The sequence below is a fragment of the Mytilus californianus genome, unplaced genomic scaffold, assembly GCF_021869535.1.
Source record: "Mytilus californianus isolate M0D057914Y unplaced genomic scaffold, xbMytCali1.0.p SCAF_31, whole genome shotgun sequence".
NCBI classification, from domain to species: domain Eukaryota; kingdom Metazoa; phylum Mollusca; class Bivalvia; order Mytilida; family Mytilidae; genus Mytilus; species Mytilus californianus.
The window spans coordinates 2,399,519-2,420,824 of NW_026262681.1; positions in this window are offsets into that span (position 1 = coordinate 2,399,519).

Consider the following 21,306-nt stretch of genomic DNA (forward strand, 5'->3'; position numbering starts at 1 on the left):
ATATAAACACCGTAAGATGGTGCCAGAGGGACGTCACCGTCCAAAAAAGGAAAATTAACAATAGGGAAAGAAAAAATCATCCCTTTTTGTGTATAGTTTCTGGTGTAAAACTATTATTTCAGAATAAGATAACCACGTCTTCAGATGTCATTGTGACTTCTAATCTTTTATTGTGCTGAAAGAATAAATACTTTTTTTAACGTTTTTGGTTAATCATAAAACATATGCATCTCGATTTACTTCGGGATTTATAAGTCTTATTTTTACAGCATTTTCAACTATTTTCCATTTTGATTGTTTATTTCATTTACCGCTTTTTTCCGAACAAATACATCGTAAAATTTAGGATGTGTTATTCCGTTTCAAATAAGTTTTCTACGTGTACAGTCAAACGTGCAAACAAAATCTTTTGTATCTATTGACTCTACAATCCCATATACATTGTTCATGTATTTGTTTTTTATGTATGAAAATATAAAATGGTTCGCATCTGAAATGAAAAGTATAGGTCTGGCACTTTGATAATTTTAAGAATCGTTATGGAATAAAATTATGCTATCATGGTCTTACAATCACATCAAATATAATGACGTAGAGTTAAGCGTCCAATGGAAAAAGAATCTAAAATTCAACCAAATGGATGTTTGCTCCTAAAACTATATGTATTTGCCCTGCAGCTCCTTCATTTCTAAAAAGTTTTTGTTCAAGCTTACATCTGAACTACAATTTCGGTAAATCATTTAAGCACTTATTATTTCAATCATATTTTTCATACATTTAACATTTATATCTTCACATACAATTCGTATCAAATATCCAAAGACGTTTTTCCCTGACAAAAATTACTGTGGATACATAATAATTTTTGGGATTCCAATTTCCGTGAATTTCGTAGTCATAGGTGAACCACAAATTTAAATATCCAACAAAGTACCTTTTTTGTAATTAGCCTATCACAAAAAACTGGGATAAAGGTATTGAATATCCTTTTGGTGCATCGCAATTTTCTAAATTTTTTAACCTGCGAGGAATCTTTTAGTTTATCAATAGTGTGTTCTTACCGCTATTTTGTTATTTCCGAAATTCGTCTTTTCGTTAAGAATCTTAATCTAAAACAGATTGAGCCATGAAAGAAACCCATATGTATAAAACTTGATTCAAGTCTCCAATCAAAGGTCATAATTCCACTAAAAGGGGCGTTAGTTTAGCTTTTTGAAATGGATAAATATGCAGTCACTTTCGGTTAGAAGGGGAACGTTAAATATAATGCCTCGTGTAGGAAAAATTGAACGCTCTCTATAAGTAAACGAACCTTTTAAACGACTCTTTGAAGTATCAAAATTAATGCCTCATGTAAGAAAAATGGAACGCTCTCTGAAAGTAAACGAACCTTTTAATTATCTTTTTGAGGTATCAAAATTAAAGCCCCTATATATTCAATATGCAATCAAGTTGGAGCTTCAAGTTAAGGACACATCAATTAATCAATGAATTAACAGGGTTATTAGTATTTTATATTGCCTACCAACTGTTTTGATTCGAACGCCACTAATGAATCCTATGTAAACGACGCGCGTCTGCCGTGCCAAGTTATAAGCATGGTATTTTTGATGATTTATAATTACATGCACTGTTACTGACATAACAGATGACTTCGGACAAACATTAATAAGGTGTTCGTTGGCGCCATCGATCATTTGCGTACGCAGTTTTCGCTTTTTCCGTGGGTGTAACCCAGCTGCCTTCTTTACAAAATTAGATTATAACTTTGAGCAATTAGATAAAGATATATATATGGAGCACTTTCCGTTTTTCTAATAACCAAAATATAAGTTTAACTATTAGACGACTTGAATGAATTGCAATTCAGGTAGCATTTTTTTTTAACTTTAGATCTTTCACTTTACTATCCATAGGAAACATGACTACTCTAGGCTGTACAAGTAATCATGTTAAATATATTTCAGAACAGGAATTATACATCACAGAAGCATGTGTCTTGTATGGGTTGAAAAAGATGAACACATTATAACATTTTTTGGTAAACAATGAATAACCTCTATCATTTTAAGCATTATTCTATGTTCAATCGGTTGCACCCATATAACTAATATCACATAATTGAGATTGTCATTAGAGTAATTTACATACTTATTCAGTTATTTAATTCCATTATTACATGTAATTCACGAAAATATGTGTTACTAATGACACAAACTCATGTTCACCGATCATACCAGTATAACATTTTATTTTTAACATACTAAAACGTATGTCTAAATTACAAAAAGTCCAAAAGAAAAAGAACAGTGCATGGACTCATTGTAATGCATCAACAATTCGTTTGAACTTTAGACTTGACGCCATCTATTTATCCATCGATATGACCTCCAAAGATTGCCGATGGTCATGTAACCCGATATAAACACAACATAAATATGAATAGAGAGACACGCACGTGCTATCGTATATTATCGATTTTTCTAGGTCTGTTTGATTAATGGTTTAGATAAAAAAATATATATATATAAATCTTCGTTTTACCTGTATAAGAATGATTTTTGTGGACCGGGTCAATGACTTTCTGGTGGCTCCGTTGTTTCACATTTTAGTAATGAAATGAACACGCTGACCTCATGCTACACTAAAGTTCAAAGTATAGGTTGCATGAATACAAATTCAAATGAGGTTGGATTATTGACTTGCAAGCCAATAATACATTAGCGATGGGTTTTTGTTTTACCTTTTTATGACGAAATTGAACCAACTTGACTGCTTATAGAGAAATGCTATTTATATAGTCCACCTTTATAAATATATGAAAGGAAAACAAAATCATATTTTATTTTTTTGTTTTTAATTCGTAGCTTATGCAACTCTAAAAGACTTCATATTTTTGATATTTATCAATGATATCATATCTGATATACAGTCCACTATTAAGTTGACTGCTGATGATACAAGTTTATATTTGATAGTAGATGACCCCCGAGAATCGGCAAACAACTTGAATAGTGATCTTGCAAAAATCCATAGATGGTCTTCAGATTGGCTAGTGACCTTTAACCCTCAGAAAATCGAGACCATGACAATTTCACGGAAACTTCACAAACCTGATCATCCAAAACTTAACATGAACAACGTAACTGTAACTGAGGTATCTACCCATAAACACCTTGGATTACATATTTCAAACGATGGCACTTGGCATAAACATATTGATGTAATAACCGAAAAGGCATACAAACGACTGAATGTTCTACGAAAATTTAAATTCATCCTTGACAGACGAACACTCGAGACAAAATACATAACATATATAAGACCATTATTAGAATATGCTGATGTTATCTGGGACAACTATACACATCTTTTGATCTATAAAATTGAAAAAGTACAAGCAGAGGCTGCCAGCATCGTAACTGGGGGTACTAGGTTGGTGTCCCTAGAGAGATTATATCTCGAAACGGGTTGGGAAAAGCTTAAAGATCGAAGGGAGGGCCACAGATTAATTTATTTTTACAAGATGAAAAATCATATTACTCCGGAATATTTATCAAACTTAGTTCCAGAATCCCATGCAACCATACATAATCATAATACGAGAAACTCGTCACTAATCCCCCCTGTTCGAACAAGAACAGCCCTGTATTCGAATTATTATTTACCTGCAACTGTACGTTCATGGAATCTCCTCCCTGAGAATGCTAAGACCAGTACTTCGGTGGGGGCATTCAGGAATTGTGTCCAGTCTCGGGTGACTAAGCCTCCAAATTATTATTACATTGGTAAGCGATTAGGTCAAATTTATCACTCAAGACTTCGAATGCAATGCAGTTCTCTAAATCAACATCTTTTTGTAAAAAATATAGTGGACTCACCACTTTGTTTATGTGGTGCTATAGAAACAACAGCGCATTACTTGTTGCACTGCCCCCGATTTCACATCATGCGTGAACAGCATTTTTATAACATCAATATCATACATTTCTTGTCAGCAGAAATTTTGCTACACGGTTCAACGGATTTCAGCTACGAACAAAACATTGAAATATTCTTGGCAGTTCAAACATTCATACTCAGTAGCAAAAGATTTGTCATATGATTACAATCATCTTGTTCAACAAGTAATACTTATATCTTAAATAATTGTGTCCGTTCAGAAACATATACTTTATTATTGTATATCTGATGTAAAAAAAAAATAAATCTTTCTCTTTTGTGTTCACAACCTTATTACATGTATATGTTTTGTTTGTTTTCCATCTAGTGTAACATTGTTAATTTTTTTACACTCTACTCCTTGAGTATTACAATATGAAATGTTCTTATTTGAATTAGGAAACGGATTAATATAAGCTAACAGCTTGTTTCTGGATCCTATTAATTATTCACTTGTATTAATATGTAAATGCCAATTTGTGTACATTACTTAACCTGAATTTAATTAATAAAATATGTTTACACTAAAAGACTTCAGCAAAATCAAATACTTCAATTACGATCTGGTCATCGACTTAACGCATAATAAGTACGATATCATACATTTATTTCCCTTGTCTTATGGATATATTAAAAATTGTTCACCAACAGAGGACGGTAATTTAAGGTATGGGTCAATAAGGTAATAACCAAACACCAAAAAAATATTAGTATTGGTTATTAAGAAAATGCATGGTCTCGCTCGTTTTGGAGTTCTTATATTTCCCTAGATTTGTATCTTCTTAATAGATTAATGAGATTTGTACATCGGTTAACTACTGTTGCCTCTAATTCAAGCTATGTTTTGATAAGAGAAATATTATCGCTTTCCCAAAATTTCTAGTCCTGCTTGATTTAATAACAAGATAAAATTGATGAACTATTACTAAATCTGTCTCGTTGAAAAACCTTTAAGTCTATAACCCTTGATAATACAATGTTTTCGGCTTTATCCACATATAACTTCATCCTTTGACAAATTTAAGAGTTATGACACTATATATCTGGTTTTGCATTGTAACGTTGTACATGAAGTATCTTTTATTAAGTCAAGTGAGTTGATGAAAAAAGTAAAGAATTTTACAATAAGGAGATAATTTGAGCTTGTCATTTCTTTCCTTGTGGCAGATTTTATTCCACCGCATCGCCAAACGGATTATAGTAACATAACTTAGTGCTTAATTCTTCAGTACAAAAAGTGAAAACAAAAGTAATGAACATCAACATTAACAAGCTTTACTACCTTTATCAATTGAAAAATAATATATTTCAGTTGTTGTAGTTTTTATTAAGTTATAGCAAATATAAGCTTGATATACAATTGTTCCTTCATTTAGAGAGAAAGAGTTATCAAAATAACCGTAAACAAGCCTTTAAGAAACCATGTTTTGTTACTACTATTTCAACTTCGCTTACAATTTTCAGTGGGTAATTTAAGCAACTTTTCAAGAACTTCTATAAAATATTTACAGGAACTTTGTGGTGCATTTGGATTTTTTCATTTCGCTGGTACTTTGAAATATCAAAAAGTAAAATCACAAAAATACTGAACTCCGAGGAAAATTCAAAAAGGAAAGTCCCCAATCAAATGGCAAAATCAAAAAACAAACACATCAAACGAATGGATAACAACTGTCATATTCCTGACTTGGTACATGCATTTTCTTATGTAGAAAAATCACTTGTATGACAGTCGCATCAAATTTCATTATATTGACAACGATGCGTAAACAAAACAAACAGACACAATAGGTACAAATGTCAAAAATAGGGGTACAGCAGTCAACATTGTGTTATCATCTTAATCACTATAAAACAAACAAATGTAACGAATAAGCACAAAAACGCATACATCAAATTTAACATCCTCATTTTGCTTATATTATACGATTTTATTTATCTATGTAAAATCCACCCATAAAGGATGGAAGGTTTAGGTACGCGTAAAATCGCGCGTTTGAAATTCGCACAGGTAGACATAAAATAATTTTGTCGTTCAAAGTATGAGGGGATACATAAATACAGAGTCACGTAAAATGGATATAACAAAAAACAGACTTAACACTGAAAGTAATATTAATAAACAAATATTGTACTTATTCATATGTTGAAATTATACTTTTGATCATTCTGAATTGCGAAACACAAAACATCGGTGTCAAGTATAAGCAAATTACTTTCAAGAAGTTTATGATAGAAGTTTGTGGCACATTGAATCACAGTTCTGTTATTCAGATTACTAAAGTAAGTCCTTAACTATATTTGACATTTGAAAATGTTTTCACAGTTGGCGTAAAAAAGTTGTCTTTAAACTTGGTCTATCGGTGCCGATAGGAACGAGAAGGGGGTTAATGGCGGATGCATTGAAGTTAATGAGCGCTATGTATAAAAAAAAGTCCCCTAGATCTCTTTTTACAAGATGTCTTAAACTTTTGGGACTTAAGCATATTTTCCTTTTTTCAAATCAGATTTCAATCGTGAATTCAATTTTATTAAGAATCAAGTCGGAAATTAAAGTTGTTCATCAGTGACACTCGAATAGAAAAAAATAAAAAGGCCAAATAAAAAGGCAACGAGGACCATACTGTAACGAAATGTGGGTCCCCTGAAATGGAACTTGTTTCCCCTAAAATTGTGTGATGACGTTGTTTAAATCTTACCGATAATTGACTTTTCTTATTATATATTTCTTGTATAACTATGTTTAAACATTGATAACTCTAAAACTTTTTATTATTCTTGCCTATGTTTTTACATTCGGAAAACTTCTGAATTGTTTATTTCAATTGACGTACAATGACGTCAGTTCCGGTTTTTGGTAATTTAGGTATTATCCGAAATGGTAAATGGTAAACCAAAATGGTAAATGGTAAACCAAATCGGTAAATTGGTTTACCTAAGTATAAATACGGCGGAGAATACAGATAAGTCTTCAGCACGATTTTACCCTGGGCAAGTAACACGTTAATTCCATGCTATTTTGATATACGTACAGATACCATGTACCAGACCAAGTAGTTAACCAGATAGCCAACACTATTACAATGTCCGAGGAGACGACGTCCGTATAATGTGGGTTTGTTAATTCCTTTCCAAGTTGCATTTAGAGAATAACTTCTCGAGAGAAACTTTATCTTTTGGCATTGAATTTGATTTACCATTTGCCGATTACCAAACTACAATTAGTAAACTTAGTAACTGGATATATTTTTTTCCGCTATCCATTTTCTTTATTTCACGATAAAAGGTTAATAAAGTATTTATCTGTAAGTCTAAAATACTGTTAAGTTATTTAATATTAATATGTATTGTTGATATTTAATACATCTTAAAGTTAATACAAGTTGATTTTTATTTAACGAGTCTGTTATTCTTACAAACATCGAGAGTTACCATACAAAAACCTATACTCCAATCTACCCTTTTATATCAGAGTCATTACCTTACCAGAGGAACCAAACCTTACCAGTGTGTATTCAGAATACCAGAGTACCGCATAGTACCACGATACTAGAGTACCACATAGTAACACGATACCAGAGTCCACGCTTCCCAATAAGAGTCACCAGATATAACTTTTATTTTTTTATATACTCGTTCATTCTAACATAACATATTCTTATAGCAACGCACTAAGGGATAAATATTTATAGTTTACACTTAGGCCCGACCGCTCGGTTTTCGTTACAGTGGTTGCAGCGGAGGCACGTACCTACATTTCAAGTTATATTCTTTAAATAAGTGTAATTATATTCAAGATAAGGAATAAATAAATATAAATGAAATGGATAGCGCGGAAAATAAATTTGAAACACCTAGGTTAACTGCCCAGGGTAGACCAGTGCTCCCCCGATCTCGGTCCTGTGAAATTTTCCATGATCTGACGCCGACCGGAGAGATAGGCATAAGAGTGAACCAAGATCAATGGCCCTCACAAGAGAAAACGAATAGATACGAAAAGGATGGTTTACATCATGCTGACAATAGGCCATTGTCAGGGGATCTATCACCATCAAGGAAAGTGGCCATTGACCAAGCGAAAAACCCGGAAGTTTCAAATAGGGCAACGGTTGTGCATTTGGAAAAAAATGCAGCGCGTACGGTAAAACAGAATTTTGGTGAAGAGTCAAGGACTCTTTTGGACCATGCTGCCAGAGGGTCTAGGTATGGGTTTTGGAGTCAGAAAGCAATGGATACTGCTGAAGAAGACTCCGGGAATACAAGACGAGTCATGGCGTCTTGTGAATCCGATGCCCGCCGGGGTAGATGGGATTCGGGAGATTTACCTAGGACTTTGGACCGGGGCGTACCCCATAATCAGGGGGCAACGTACCAAGCATTACCTTTGACGTCCCGCGGACGATTCAGAGTTGGGGTTAACGGGACCGACCATTAACACCGTACTGATGAAATGACCAGTAATATAAATTATGCTGGCATTAGCAATGAACCAAATTTTGAGCGTGATTATGATATAAACTTACAAAATACAAAATATTTCAAAAAGAAACCAGCACTTTATGATGGGGAGGGTAATTGGGAAGACTATTTAGTTCAGTTTGAATTAATTGCAGCAATTAACAAACGGTCTGACATAGAGAAAGCTTTAGAACTAGCTACTAGCTTAAGAGGTACAGCCCAAAGTATTTTAACCGATTTAAGACCAGAGATGCGGACCAATTTTATACAACTGACAGCCGCCTTAGCGTCTCGTTTTCAACCAGAAAATCAAGCAGAAATGAACAGGGCTCAAATGAAAAGTAAAATACGCGGACGCACGGAACAAATACCTGTGTTAGGCCAAGACATAAAACGTCTGGTAAGATTGGCGTATCCATCAGCTCCGATAGAGATTAAAGAACAATTAGCATGCGATTGTTTTATTGATTCCCTAAATGATGTTGACATGGAATGGGCTATTTTCCAGGCCAAAGCAAAAAGTATTAATAACGCTATTCAAGTAGCTCTTGAATATGAAGCATTCCAAAATGACAGACGTAAACACGGCACTAAGCTAGTTTGTGCTGTAAATGAAAATGATAATTTTGATCTAAGTAGGGAAATTTATTTGTCTGAACAAGTTGATGACATTTCAGGTCGTCTTGCAAAAATAGAAAATAATAGAAAAAAATAAGAAAACTTTTTCTTGTTACCATTATGGGGTTTCCGGTAATTAAAAGGGAATGTCTCCTATTGAATAACCGATCCCAAAGCTTCGAAGGTAACAGAACTAAAAACTTAATTCCAAGAAAAGTGGCAGACCAAATGACTGGTCGGGGAATCTATTAGTGGCTGAAACTGAGGACCAAGTTTCAGCAGAAACTAAATATGATTTTAAAAATCCAATAATTTTGAGAAATTGAATCAGATAAATATATATTGAAAATATATATGTACATGTTGTTATTGTCAGTATTATGACATGAAATTGAATTGTTTGATTGATACCGGGTCCACCGTTAGTGTCCTTAACTCATCCATGTATAATATCATGTCCAAGAGTGTAACGCCAGTGTTGTCCAATGCACGTAGTGGTTTTCGCATGGCTAATGGAAGTGTAGTTATGCCGATGGGGACTGCTGTATTACCAACGCAGTCTGATAAAAAAAAAATGTGTATCACCGTCTCATTGTTGCAACCATAGATATACCAATGATTATTGAGTTTGATTTTTAAAGATAAAAGTTCATGTATATTGTTTATGGGAAAGAGGATTTTTTTTTAAATTGACGGTCAATTTATTTCAATTTTTTATTAATATTGTTTACATTTATTGATTGTTTAGATATGTAACTTATTTTCAGGATATTCATTTGTACAATAATATTAGTGTTTTATGAACATTCGTCTAGCCGTGAAGATTTGATGGTGCTCTATAAACATTTGTCAAAATACACAGAATTAGTTCCGAATAAAGAAAATTCATCATGCGAAGAAGATGTGTTGGTGCTTTATAAACATTCATCATTAAATGCACACAGAAATTAAGTGTGTTTCATGAACATTCGTCCTGCCGAGAAGATTTGATGGTGCTTTATAAACATTCGTCAAAATATACAGAACTTATGTTTTATGAACAATCGTTATGAGAAGAATCGATGTTGGTGCTATATGAACATTTACAAGACTAAATGATCATAAAGAACAGTGCGGAATTCAAGCTTTGCGTGAAGACGTATATTAACAATGAACATTCCAAAGATTAATTAAATATTGTTTTATAATATTGAATATGTATGTTATAGAATATTTAAATGAATGATATTGAAGAACTTGTTTTAAATTTTAGGAAATGCCTATTCATGTTTGGGGACAAACATTATTTTTCAAAGGTGGGGAGAGTGTAACGAAATGTGGGTCCCCTGAAATGGAACTTGTTTCCCCTAAAATTGTGTGATGACGTTGTTTAAATCTTACCGATAATTGACTTTCCTTATTATATATTTCTTGTATAACTATGTTTAAACATTGATAACTCTAAAACTTTTTATTATTCTTGCCTATGTTTTTACATTCGGAAAACTTCTGAGTTGTTTATTTCAATTGACGTACAATGACGTCAGTTCCGGTTTTGGTAATTTAGGTATTTTCCGAAATGGTAAATGGTAAACCAAATCGGTAAATTGGTTTACCTAAGTATAAATACGGCGGAGAATACAGATAAGTCTTCAGCACGATTTTACCCTGGACAAGTAACACACGTTAATTCCATGCTATTTTGATATACGTACAGATACCATGTACCAGACCAAGTAGTTAACCAGATAGCCAACACTATTACAATGTCCGAGGAGACGACGTCCGTATAATGTGGGTTTGTTAATTCCTTTCCAAGTTGCATTTAGAGAATAACTTCTCGAGAGAAACTTTATCTTTTGGCATTGAATTTGATTTACCATTTGCCGATTACCAAACTACAATTAGTAAACTTTCTGGATATATTTTTTTCCGCTATCCATTTTCTTTAATTCACGATAAAAGGTTAATAAAGTATTTATCTGTACGTTTAAAATACTGTTAAGTTATTTAATATTTATATGTATTGTTGATATTTAATACATCTTAAAGTTAATACAAGTTGATTTTTATTTAACGAGTCTGTTATTCTTACAAACATCGAGAGTTACCATACAAAAACCTATACTCCAATCTACCCTTTTATATCAGAGTCATTACCTTACCAGAGGAACCAAACCTTACCAGTGTGTATTCAGAATACCAGAGTACCGCATAGTACCACGATACTAGAGTACCACATAGTAACACGATACCAGAGTCCACGCTACCCAATAAGAGTCACCAGATATAACTTTTATTTTTTTTATATACTCGTTCATTCTAACATAACACATTCTTATAGCAACGCACTAAGTGATAAATATTTATAGTTTACACTTAGGCCCGACCGCTCGGTTTTCGTTACAATACATTCCGAAATGTTTGCCAAATACAGCTAAGGTTATCTATTCTTGGGTAGAAAACTTCGAAAATTCCAAGTTATGTAAACAACGACCATATCGATGATAATTCATATCAACACATAAGTGCTGACTTTTGGGCTGGTGATACCCTATGGAAGAAAACCTTCATCAATAACGGCATCGACCCAGTGGCTGTAAAGAAACTCATCACAGGATTCATTCCAATCAGGCATGGGCAACTCATGTGCATATCAAGAAACCATTTTCCATAATAATTCTATTTTTGTATTACGATAACCTTGAACGTAGACCTATTGGCCCAAAATCAATAAGCTTTCTTGTTTTTTCTTTGTCTTCAATCTGTATAAGGTTAATTTTAATCAAGTAAGGTGATTTGAAGTTACCATCCAAAAACCTTTTTACCAAATCATTGTAATATGCGATCTTGAACTTTGATCTATTGAACCCAAAATCAATAAACCCCTCCTTCTTCCTGGTTTCTTTTATCTGTAAAAGTTTTATTCAAATCAAGCAAAAGAAACAAGTTGACATCCAGAAACCATTAAAAAAATGTTCCATTAAAAAAAATGATTTCGTAAAAGTGACCTTAATCTTTGACTTATTGACCATAAAATCAATTGGCGTCTTCCCCTTCCCCTTGCATGTGGTTTCATTCTGATTTGTATAAGTTCATTCCAATCAAGTAAGGAAAACATTAGTTTGCGTCAAGAAGTAATCTGTTTTGGACACACTGACGGATAGACAAAGGGATAACTATATAATCCCGAAATATCTTTCTTTTTTTTTTGGAGGGGGGGGGGTTCATTAGATGGGGAATGTTGTCCAGTTACTCCGGAAAAATAACTCATCCAGAAACCATTTTTTCCATTAGAAAAATGATTTCGTAAAAGTGACCTTGATCTTTGACTTATTGACCATAAAATCAATTGGCGTCTTTCCCTTCCCCTTTCGTGTGAGTTTATTCTGTTTTGTATAAGTTCATTCCAATCAAGTAAGGAAAACATTAGTTTGCATCAAGAAGTAATCTGTTTTGGACACACTGATCTTTCTTTTTTATTTTTTTGGGGGGGGGGGGGGGGTCATTGAATGGGGAATGTTGTCCAGTTACTCCGGAAAAAATAACTTTAGCGGTACCATTTTTTGTTCATTCGTTAAACATGTTTGAGACATTTGACTTTTGAAAATTCTATTTTGAAAACTATTAATATAATACCACAACTTGGAATTAGAAGAAAAGAAAAACAATATTTTTCTACTCTGTCACAGAGTGTGGTAAATCTATTATCGAGAATAAAAGCAATATATATATATTGAAAGCAATGTGCTAATACGAATGATAATAAATTTCCGCACGTAGAGTCTTCATTATATATTATCAAATATAATTTACAATATAAGTAACATCTAACTCTGTGTTAGTTTGTGATTACTGAAAATGGCAATTTATGTTAGTTCAGGTGATAATAGATAATTTACTACAATAGTTGACATTTACTTTAAATATAAAAGAGGTCACATTAAAATGAAATGTATTTTCGCCGAAGTATGTCTAAAGGTTATTTGAAATGAGGGGAAATTATCCGTCATACGCAGGAAAATGCAGAACAATCTTTTTGCAAAGAAATAACTAAATTGTGCCACCCGATATCCTGGTTGACGAAGAGACCTTCAGCAGTACTCGACTTAAAATTGAATTAAAGGCACCGTCAATCTCGTGTCCTACCATAAATATCCCCTAGATAGTGTAAAGGATTTTCAACGGGAGTACTGTATCATCATCGTATCTTTTTTTATAACATTGTCCTATAAATTCTGTCAATATTTCGCCTCTGCGTTTTTTGTAATAAATGAGGGTCTGGGTGATATATACAAAATAAACTTTAATGGTCAAAACAAAATTAAAAAAAAAACTGAACAAAATTGGCAAAAAATCAGTAGAGAAATATGAAGTGCTAAAAAATAAATATAAAGAATATAGAATAATGGGCAAAAATTAAAGAATAGAGAATGAATACCCATCCAGACTCTCATAAAACAGCAACTACAATGTTTCAATTATTCTTATCGCAAAAGACGATACTGTTCTGGTGGTTTCAAACGAGCCTGTATTCTCAATTTGTAGAAAGGACTGAATATAAGTCTTGAATACTTTAATATGAAGAGTGTTTAGATCGTTTTTTATTTCATGTACCGAGAATAAGTACTTGTAAGATATTTTGAATAGATAGAAATGCATTCAATTAATCCATTATACGCATTATCACAGCCATCATTAAAAAAATACGGTATATACGCTCTAAGATTTAATTTCAAATGCAACTCTTTTTCTGATGAAAGATTAGATATATTTCATTTTTTTCTGTTTGTCATTTTTAAATCGTTTAACTCATATGCATTTTTATGTTAAGCTATTTCGTCTTTTTTAACTCAAGGTTTATTTCTTTAATTATTCTACTTCTTATCCTAGAGGCTTTAACAGAGTGTGGATTAAAGCTATTGAAGATCCTCTTGGTGCCTTTCAATTCCCTAACTCGCTAAACCTGCATTTGCGTGGAAACAGTGATATCATATTTGTTACGTATTGAGGACGTATTTTCAACAAAACAATCGGCAATCCCATGGGGACCAACTATACTCATCTTCTTGCCGACTTGTTCCTTTTTTTATATGCTGCTGACTTCACACAGAAGCTTCTAAGAAAGAAAAAAAAAGAAGCTATCATTATCCTTTAACTTCACTTACCGCTATATAGATGATGTCAGCTTCCCAAATTGTGAAGCTTTCATTTCAACCAGCCCAGTAGTCAGCACTTTTGTGCTGACATGAATTATCATTGATATGGTCATATTTATTAATCAACTGTTTACAAAACTTTTGAATTTTTGAAATACTAAGGCTGTTCTACCTCAGGAATATATAACCTCAGCTGTATTTGGCTAAACGTTTAGGAATTTTGGTCCTCAATGCTCTTCAACTTCGTACTTTATTTGGCCTTTTTAACTTTTTAGGATTCGAGCGTCACTGATGAGTCTATTGTAGACGAAACACGCGTCTGACGTTAGTACTAAATTTAATCCTGGTATCTATGATGAGTTTATTTCCATGTAGCGCCTGCATATAATTATATGGAGTATATATCTCACAGTTGATACGATATTCCAGAGTTTGTATTTATTATCATGATTTCCTTGATAGATAGTTGCTGTTCACAAGGAAGCTATTACACCAAAAGTTCTAAGTGGTGAAGTTGAAATCAACCCTTTGGAAATTTACGGACGCCATCATGAGTTGTTTGGCCATTATGGTATATCTGTTTCACATATGACGATGGATATGTTCCAATTGTCGTTACCACAATCCCGCCCTCTTTTCCCCGAATGTGGGCTACGAAATAAGACTTATCACCAGTTTTGTACTTACATGTGCAACACGACGGATACCACATGTGGAGCAGGATGTGCTTCTGATTCCGGAGCACCTGAGATTACATCCAGTTATATGTGGGGTTTGTGTTGCTCAGTCTTAAGTTTTCTATATTGTGTTTTATATATTGTTTTTTGGATTTTGGTAGTTTTTCGTGGGCTTATCAGTTCGTTTTCGACTTATAAAGGCAACAGTAGTATACCGGTGTTCAAAAGTCATAAATCGATTGAGAGAAAACAAATCCGGGTTACAAACTAAAACCGAGGGAAACACATCAACTATAAAAAAAGGAAAACAACGGAACAACAGAAACACTGAAGTGCAACACAATCAAACGCCAATGCAACATACATAGAAACAAACTATAAAACCGAGGGAAACACATCAACTATAAGAGGAAAACAAAGGAATAACAGGAACACTGAAGTGCAACAAAACCAAACGCCAACATACATAGAAACGAACTATTTGATAACAACTACCATATTCCTGAATTGGTACAGGACATTTTAAGAAAAAATGGTGGGTTGAACCTGGTTTTATGGCTAGCCAAACCTCCCGCTTATATGTGTTTGAATGTCCCTTTAGTATCTTTCACCTCTCTTAGCGTTCTTACTAACATGTGTTTCTTTTGACAATACATGTCTACATCAAGTATATATCTTCATCAGTGTTATTCCTCCAAAGATGCCCCGTATATAGAAATTGGTCCGAGTTTCTCTGTCTGAATGGATGATTGCCTTGCAATTGAGGTCTGTTTGAATCTGTATGGTATACATGTATAAGAACTTAGTCACTTCTGATCGAAATAATTCGGTTATAGAAAGTACCACGCTCTCTGTGGGTACAGGATCTTTAAAACATTTTTTTAAGGGGTTCACAGAAGCTTGTTGCAAGGCAACATTTCTGATAATAGCTAGCCAAAATGCCCTCATGTTGCAACACGTTAAGCAAATGAAAATCAATTAATCGATCAGCAGTTTTAGTTTTATGCAATTCTATTGACAGAACTTTGAACGTAGAAATATAAATTGATATAAGGTATTCGGGTTCGCAATAGTTTGCGTTTACATTAACATGTTTTCGTACGTGCAAAACTGCCTTTCATACGAAAGTAAATGCTAAGATGTCTATTCAAACCACCTTCCATCATTCGAAATGCTGGCGATAAAAGTAACACCATAAGACGGTAAGGATGAACTGAAATCTTGCGATAGCATTTCTTTATTTTAGTTTTTCCTTCATCCATCTTATCCATAGAAAACATAAATAGTATAGTTGTACAAACAATCATGGCTCATTCATTTCAGGACAATGAGTGAATATCACAGAAGCATACGTCTGACATAGGTTGTAAACGAAAACATCCCACCTAGATTATTTAAATTAAGCGTTACTTAATTTTCAATCATTTGCTATCATTTAATTAATACCACATAATTGTGACTATTACAGTAATTTACATACTTGTTTAGTTAATTTATTCAACAATTATATGAAATTCATAAAAACAGATTTTTGATGATATATTATCAATTTCAAGACAGCTTTGGTGTGGCTTTTCATTGGCTGGTCCAAATAAATTAAACATTCTGTCCCTTTGCCCACTCATTAACTTTGGTGTTTTTAGAATCGCCGTTTTAAATAATTGGGTCACTAAATGTTTCTCAATGCCAATGAATTATTACAATTCGAAATATGCTCCAAATGCGATCCTCGTGTTGTTATGTATATCATTACCAGCTACAAAAAAGTAGTAATGGCGTCATCACTCATTTTTTTCCATCTCGGCTATGTTTTCGCTAATTCATTATGCTGTTGGGTTTTTTTTTACAACCGCCACAAGCAACGTGTAGGGCACCTACAAGTGGTTTATGTCCTAACGCTTCCTGGTGATTAGTCTTCAACTTTTAAAAACTAAAAGTTCAAATAATAAAAAAAATGCTTTATTTATTTAAATATCTTTAAAAAAAATGCAGTTACATTTTGAAAAAAATAAATGCATAATGATGGCATACTAACCTCGAAATTATCACGTGATACTGTGGATCAGTTTAGTTTGCTCCAAATGTTGAAGAATTTAATTTTGTGATACAAATGTATGTGCATATGATGTATTTCACGACTATTAATTGGAACCTAGACACCGAAAAAGAAGTAAGTAGGGAATCTTCCAAAAGAAGATTTAAAGTAAGTAAATATTCGAACCCACAAAATGTTCAAAATAGTTGTGCATGAAAAAAAAAAATACACATTAATGCAGGATTGTCTCAGAAAATAAGAAAACTAAAGCGACAGTAGTTTACCAATGTTCAAATCTCGTAAATCGATTAAAAAGGAGACAAATCAAGGCACCTAATATAAACTGAAGGAATCGAATGAACCCTAAAAGGATCAAGAACAGGTGAGTCGACAGGAAAATATCTCAATTGAGAATAGAACATAATCGGTTAAAATACATGTCAGACGACTATACTGATATCTAAAAATCTAAGACGACAAAGCATGTCGCTAGTGAGTTGAAACACCGACACATCGTATCGATCAACCAATTCGTGTTGGTGAGCGCAAAACTTATGAAGTGTCGATTTCAGTCGTTCACTACCCTGTTAATGAAGTCCGTATAGTGTGACCATACACGAGCGTAACAGTTTAACTGACATAAGTACGATGGAGTACAGGGTATATTAATACTAAGAAATGGGAGGTTGACAATTTAAAAGTTGAAATCATTACATTTGTCAGAGATTCTAGTTTGAAGTTGTCCATCAGCATCATTATTGAAGAAAAGATCAAGACATTAAGCAGACCTTCTACTTACGGTTGTATCCTTAATCTCAAATTCACTGGGATATATGAAATGGAATGTGGGTAATTGAGTGACAGAAGATCATCAATATATCTGAAAATTAAAATTAAAGAATTCTGAAACATGCTTTCATTTTTGACTCTGTAAAGGTTTTGCATTCATTCTGCTTCATATGAGTACAAAAATAAGTAGGCCAGTACTGCTGCACAAATAATACCCATTGGAATCCCGACTCTCTGTTGAAATATTAATCAACCAAACTCAACAAATATGCTGTCGATAAAATGTCCAGTATTTTTGTGATATCATCTTCGGTGTATATTTGTGGGAATCAGTATGGTTCTTCACATAGTAAGATTTTTCAAAACCCAAAACAAAAAATTTGTATCTAAGTTTCCCATTATTGAAGAAAAATCTCTGATTAATGAGACGATGTAGTCGATCTCTCAATTGATCATGGTGAATAGTAGTGTAAATGAGTAGAAAATTCAAAGGTTTTGATATTACTGCAAAATTGTAAAATTAGTGATTTTTGAAGTAAATCTTAAGAATTATTAAAAATCAACATCTGATTGATACTCCTGGTTGAATATATATCATCACAATATTGATTAAGGCAACCTTGAACTATAGAATGAATGGTCCTAAGAACTTACGAAAATGTTTTGACGTTATGCTCGAGCATGTTCACACTATACGAACCTCATTAACAGCGGTGTGCTCCTTACACAAAAACTAATCCGACAGAGATATGAGGAAGAACGAATGAAATCGATACTTAAACGTTTTAATGTCACCATCAGGAATTGGTTGCCTGGCCAAGTTTTCGCGGTCTTAGATCTTTAGATACCAGTAAAGTCGGATCTGTATTTTACTGATAATGCCCTATTCCTGATTGTCACATTTTAAATAGCTTAATTCGCATGACAGGTGGTGCAGAGCAGAAGACCAAATAGTTTTTACTAAAAAACACACATACCACAGAAACAAAATCTGACGTACATACATACATGTATCTGTATACGAAATATTTGCTTGTTCATGTGACATATGTAGCCAGAAGCAAAATAAATTACGATGAGTACGTATAAGCTAGAAATTTGTTTGCCTAGCAACATTTTTACACCAAATTCTAATAACCCGCTGTTTATTCACAGTTATACTTAGAAGAAAATAATTACATGCTATGATAGCAAAATGCTTATTGATATCGTTATTATAACCATAAATCAGAACGTTTTATTGTAAACTTTTGAGAGGGCTCAACTCCATCGCTTAAACAATTTTGACCGGCGTAAATAGCATGACTTCAAATGATTTACAGCTGTTCTGCGCAAGTCAGTCAGGAAAGCTCTATATGTAAGCCACAATTATTCATCATATCAAATAAGGGCTTAATCCAAACGGTTTTGAGTAATATTTTAAACAGCTGAAAAATAAGTTTATATAAGAGATGACGTCCGTCACAAAATCATAGAAAAAAAATGTCTTGTTCTGATTACTTGTTTAAATCCTTCACTTGTTTGTGCATTTCTTGCATGCGGTATTACAAAGTAGCTCTGACTATACATGCTATAGTTGTGCTCGATTTTTTCACAAATCTTTTTAATTGTTAAAACAAATCAAATTTACACATACACAAAGATTGTCATTTAAAAGTATAGAATTAAGGAAAAAATGGCGTAAACAACTGCAAAATTAAACCAAAAACCCAAGTTAATCAATGTAGGCAGTTAAAGCTTATCATACGGTGTTAAAAACAATGAAAATCAAATGAAAACCCGTTATGGTTAAAAGAAAGTAAATAAAGACGATGGGTGCCACCTAGATTTCACAACCAATATCCGTATGCAGATGCATGTACGCAGGAAGACTAGAAGTAAATTTATTTTATGCTGCCCTGTAAATTAGAAAAGAAAATTGAAATAGTGAGAAATGAAGGTCAACTATTTATATAACTATAGCGCCTACTGAAAAGGTGTTGAAAATTCAGATTCTGAATTTTTGTCCACACGTTTTTATGATGAAAACACGGACACCCAAAAATGCTACTATTGTCTCCTCTGGAAATAAGTACTTCCTTTAATTTTTGTAGACTAAGTTATTGCAATGCGTCAAAATTGTTTAGAGTTGTCTCTCTTTATATATATGTTATAATGTTATAAAAATCATCTTAGATTTTGGGAACTTTACCTTAAATAAGATTTGTCATGTTATTTATTCAAATCGCTACAAACTCACAATGGGTACAGATGGAAATGATTAGAATAATTTAACCTATTCTTTAATTGAAAGGAGTAGGGGCAATAAGGCCCTTATTTGGCCCAAATATAACTGCAAATTTAAAAGTTATCATACATATTTTTAAATTACTCCAAACTAGACTAAGGTACAAGGTATTCAGAAAATAAAAACAAATTTCACATTGAAGGAGTTACCATGGCAACAAACCATGACTAAATTTGCATATTTTGTAAAAATTTCTTGATTTTTCTTGTTTTTCATCAAATTTTAAGTATATGTTAGATTGGAAAAGTATGTGCGCACCCAAGAAACAACTTTATATTTGGTGATATTATGTCAATAGTTATAGTAAAGCTTCTCTCAAATTATTTTGTTGTTTCTTGGCTGCGCACGATGTTTCGACAATGGAAATAACGATGGAAAACTGCATAAATTCTGCATTTTTCATCGTTTTGTGAAAACAGTACATATTGTGACGTCATCAGATAAAAATCTTTATGTTTTTCATTTATATTTCTGACTGATACGATCATGGTTCATATCTTCAATTTCCGTTGTACATAGATTTAACGAACAGGGAAGATGTGCCAGTTAAGTACCCCTGATTCTGCTTCTTCGCCCCTTTTATTTCATGTCTATACAAAATTAATGTTGTGGAGGTTGATTCTGTCCCCTTGTTGACTTCAGATTTGAGTTACCATCCCTGTTTGGTATAATTTGTCGTGGTATTGTCTTTTATATCTGTATAATTTCAAGCAAGTCTCCTATACTGAAGGAGAAATAGCAACAAACCGTCCTTATGATACAACCTTTTTGACCAGAAATTTTTAGCAACAGACGAGGATGACAATATTTCGAGGATGGAAATAAATTATACATCATGGAAAAGTAAACTAGATGAAATTATGGCATTATATAAGGTATTGGCTTTAATGATGATTTTTTATTATGTTATGTTGTGATGTTACACAACTGTATCAATAAGGGGGGTTGCAATAGTTGACAAAAATTGTTTATTTTAAACACTGTCAATGTGACCTGACGTCATTCATAAATGTCAATACCATCAAATTTCAAGAACACAAACCACATGATCATCAAACAAGACATTTTTTATATGCCTGTCATAAGCGAGGAACCTTTAATCAAGTGGTTGTCGTCTGCTCCTGTCTGTCATTGTTATGGTATAAATCAGAACGTTGTTTTTTCTCTTTTGAATGGTTTCACAATTGTCTTACCGGTGCCTTGTATAGCTTACTGTACGATATGGGGTTTTGCAAACTTTTGAAGGCCGTACGGTAACCTTTAATTGCTGACATCTTTGTCTTTTGATCTCTGATTAATTGTATCATTAGCTATCATACAACATCTTCTCATTTTATATTGAAAAGCATTTATAAATACTAA